The sequence below is a fragment of the Tachyglossus aculeatus genome, chromosome 2, assembly GCF_015852505.1.
Source record: "Tachyglossus aculeatus isolate mTacAcu1 chromosome 2, mTacAcu1.pri, whole genome shotgun sequence".
NCBI classification, from domain to species: Eukaryota; Metazoa; Chordata; class Mammalia; order Monotremata; family Tachyglossidae; genus Tachyglossus; species Tachyglossus aculeatus.
The window spans coordinates 135,973,192-135,977,885 of NC_052067.1; positions in this window are offsets into that span (position 1 = coordinate 135,973,192).

The window sequence follows — 4,694 nt, forward strand, 5'->3', positions numbered from 1 at the left end:
AGATGCATTGGGTACTGGCGAGGGGATGGAGTAGGCCTGGCATCCCTACCCTTGTGACTGGAAATTATCTCAGTCCTCTTTGTGGACATCCCTAGTGCTGACTGGCCCCCTCCCCCCCCCCCCCCGCCCACCACCCAGTCCCCTCCACCACTCCTGAATTCAGCTACCTTTCTCCACTTTGGAAATTGTTCTCTCTCTGAGTCAGAACCGATCTTGTTAAAAGGGAGAATCCAATCCCGAGGTACCCAGCCCCTCTAACCTTCCTGGGTGCCCAGAGGAGAATTGGCATATACTGTTATGCAATAAACATGTTTTCTCAGTATTAGAGGTAAAATTTTTAAATTACTGGTTATTCCACCCTATTTTCCCCAGGCCACATGTCATCTTCCTTTGGCTACACATGTGTTCTTTAGCACCAGTCTCCTCTCCTTCCCTCTACAGCCTCCTCCTCCTGCTTATTCATTCATTCAATCATATTTATTTGGCACTTAATTTGTGCAGAACATTGTACTAAGCACTTGGGAGAGTACAATTTAACAATAAACAGACACATTCCCTACCCTCAACAAGCTTACAGTTTAGAGGGAGAGACAGACTGCAATATAAATAAATTAATTACAGATATGTACAAAAGTATTGTGGGGCTGGGAGGGGATATGAATAAAGGAAGGAAGTCATGGCAATGCAGAAGGGAGAAGAGGAAAAGAGAGCTTAGCTAGGGAAGGCCTCTCAGAGATGTACCTTCAATAAGGCTATGAAAGGAAGGAGAGTAATTGCCTGCCAGATATGAGGAGGAAGGATAGTCCATGCCAGATGCAGTATGTGGAAGAAAGTTCGTCAGTGAGATAGATGAGATTGAGGTACAGTGAGAAGGTTAGCATTAGAGTAGTGAAGTGTGTGGGCTGGGTTGTAGTAGGAGAGTAGTGAGGTGGGGTAGGTGGGGGCAAGGTGATTGAATGCTTTAAATTCAACGGTGAGGAATTTTTGTTTGATGTGGAGGTGGATGGGCAATGACTGGAAGTTCCTGAGGAGTGGGGAAACATGACCTGAACATTTCTGTAGAAAAATGATCTGGGTAGCAGAATGAAGTATGGACTGGAGTGGGGAGAGACAGGAGGCAGAAAGGTCAACAAGAAGGTTGATACAGTAATCGAGATGGGATAGAATAAGTGATTGATTTGGTAGTAGTTTGGATGGAGAGGAAAGGGTGGATTTTGGTGAAGCTGTGAAGGTGGAACCAACAGGATTTAGTGATGGATTGATATGTGGGTTGGATGAGAGAGAAGAGTCAAGGACAACACCAAGGTTATGGGCTTGTGAGACAGGGAGGATGGTGCTGCCATCCACAAAGCCGTCTTCCCCTCAGTGGTGCCAGCATCTGCCTGCTGTCCCCCTGTCCCATCCTCCTCCTTCCATATCACCCTCCCTGTCCCCTCAATAGATAGGTCCAGAGCCCTCCCCAGGCAGAGATTAATCACCCCCTTAATTGTGAAAGTCCCTCAAGGTTCAATTCTGATCCTTTTCTATTCTCCATCTACACCAACTCCCTTGGAGAACTTATTCACTCCCATGGCTTCAACTACCCACTCTAGGCAGATAGTTTACAAAACTACATCTCCAGCCCTTGTCTCTCGCCTTTTCTGCAGTCTCACATTTTCTCCTTCTTTCACGATATCTCTGTTCGTATGTCCCACAGACACCTGAAGCTTAACATGCCCAAAACAGAACTCCTCATCTTCCCACCCAAATCCTGTCCTCTCCCTGACTTTCCTGTCTCTGAAGATAGCACCACCACCCTTTCTGTTGCACAAGCCCTTAACCGTGTCTTCCCTCCCAAGCCCTGCCCTCTCCCTGACTTTCCCATCACTGTTGACAGCACTACCATCCTTCCTGTCTCACAAGCCCGCAACCTTGGTGTCATCCTCGACTCCGCTCTCTCGTTCACCCCTCACAAACAAGCCGTCACCAAAACCTGCTGGTCTCAGCTCCTCAACATTGCCAAGATCCACCCTATCCTCTCCATCCAAACCGCTACCCTGCTCGTTCAAGCTCTCATTCTATCTCGTCTAGACTACTGTATCAGCCTCTTCTCCGATCTCCCATCCTCTTGTCTCTCCTCACTTCAATCCATGCTTCACGCTGCTGCCCAGATTGTCTTTCTCCAGAAACGCTCTGGGCATGTTACTCCCCTCCTCAAAAATCTCCAGTGGCTATCAATCAACCTATGCATCATGCAGAAACTCCTCACCCTGGGCTTCAAGGCTGTCCATCACCTCTCCCCCTCCTACCTCACCTCCCTTCTCTCCTTCTACAGCCCAGCCCACACCCTCCACTCGTCTGCCGCTAGTCTCCTCATCGTGTCTCATTCTCGCCTGTCCCGCCGTTGACCCCCGGCCCATGTCATCCCCCTGGCCTGGAATGCCCTCCCTCCCCACATCCGCCAAGCTAGCGCTCTTCCTCCCTTCAAGGCCCTACTGAGAGCTCACCTCCACCAGGAGGCCTTCCCAGACTGAGCCCCCTCCTTCCTCTTCCCCTCCTCCCCCTCTCCATCCCCCCCGCCTTACCTCCTTCATTTCCCCACAACACCTGTATATATGTATATACATTTGTACATTTTTATTACTCTGTTTATTTTACTTGTACATATCTATTCTATTTATTTTATTTTGTTAATATGTTTTGTTTTGTTCTCTGTCTCCCCCTTCTAGACTGTGAGCCCACTGTTGGGTAGGGACCATCTCTATATGTTGCCAACTTGTACTTCCCAAGTGCTTAGTACAGTGCTCTGCACACAGTAATCGCTCAATAAATACGATTGATTGATTGATTGATTTCTCAACTCATCTCTCTAATTCAATCCATATAACCAATCTGTCACTAAATCCTTTCAGTTCAACCTTCACATCACTAAAATCCACCCTTTCCTCTTCATTCAAACTACTGTCAAGTTAATCCTAGCACTTATCCTATCCCACCTCGATTACTGTGTCAGCCTCCTTCCTGATCTCCCTGCCTCCTGTCTCTCCCCACTCCAGTCCATACTTAATGCTGCTGCCCAGATCATTTCTTTGCAAAATCATTCAGTCCATGTTTCTCCACTCCTCAAGAACCTCCAGTGATTTTTTTTGATGGCATTTATTAAGTGCTTACTATGTGCAAAACACTGTTCCAAGCACTGGGGGGGTTACAAGGTGATCAGGTTGTCCCACGGGGGGCTCACAGTCTTCATCCCCGTTTTACAGATGAGGTAACTGAGGCCCAGAGAAGTTTAGTGACTTGCCCAAAGTCACACAGCTGACAGTTGGCAGAGCCAGGATTTGAACCCATGACCTCTGACTCCGAAGCCCGTGCTCTTTCTATTGAGCCACGCTGCTTCTCAAGTGGTTGCCCATACACCTCCACATCAAACAGAAACACCATGCCATGGACTTTGAAGCACTCAATCACCTTGCCCCCTCCTGCTACCTTATTTCGCTACTTTCCAAGTAGAACCGAATGCCCACATTTTCCTCCTCTATTATTAACCAACTCACTGTACCTCGATCTCATCTATCTCTCCACCAATTTCTCGCCCCTGTACTGCCTCTGGCTTTCCATTCATATCCAATAGAGTGTCACTCTCCCCTCTTTCAAAGCTTTATTGAAAGCACATCTCCTCCAAGAGACCATCCCCTATCAGGTCCTTACTTCCTCTTCTCTCAATCCCTTCTGAGTCATCCTTGCATTTGGATTTGCAGCCTTTATTGATCTTTTCCTGAGCCCCACAACACTTATGTACATATCCCCAATTCATTTATTTACGTTAATGCCTGTCTCCCCCTCTAGACTGAAAGTTCGTTTTGGGCAGGGAACGTGTCTACCAACTCTGTTATATTGTACTCTCACAAGCACTTAGTATGGTGCTCCACACACAGTAATTGCTCAAGAAATGTGATTGATTATCTTTTGTCTACCCCAGCACTTAGTATAGTGTTTGGCACAGAATAAGCACTTAACCAATATCATTATCATCTGTGCACAGTACAGTTTAAACTGCCTACTCCGCCATTCCTGGTTTGGGGAATTTCTACCTCTAGGCAGACTTCTCCTTCCCACATAGTCCTTCCACTTGTCTACAATGGCTTCTGGCACTGAATCCAGTCAGAGAGTCAGCTCCAGGACCATGTCCCCTCATACAGACTCCTTTATCACTCTGGTCCCAACTGCATGTTCTCTAAGTTGGCCCAGATGTCTGCTCCCACACAAGCATTTTGCCACCTTAATAATAATGATAATAACAATAATAATAATAACCACTTTCTTCCCCAAGCCACTCTCTAAATCCTTCCCTGCTAAGAAAAGATCAAAGTTGGAACAGGTTTTCTATGAATAGAGAAATTGTCATTAGCCTGAATTAGCACTCTATCCCACCCAGCGTCGCATCATTATAATAGATAAAAATATTTTTATTCCCCTCAGCCAGTCTCAAAGAACTTTACTACCTTTCCTTAATCCCTTTAGTGAAAGCAGGGGCATTGGAACTGGGGGAATAAAATATTTATAGAAAACACTTTCTCTACAAAATATACCAAAGAAGTACCTGCTCTTTGCTACCGGATAAATGAGGCGCTGAAACATCACAGACCTTACTGGAAAACAGAAAGTGAGATCTACTCTTCATGACAAGCAGCATAACAAGCACTTAGTACAATGCT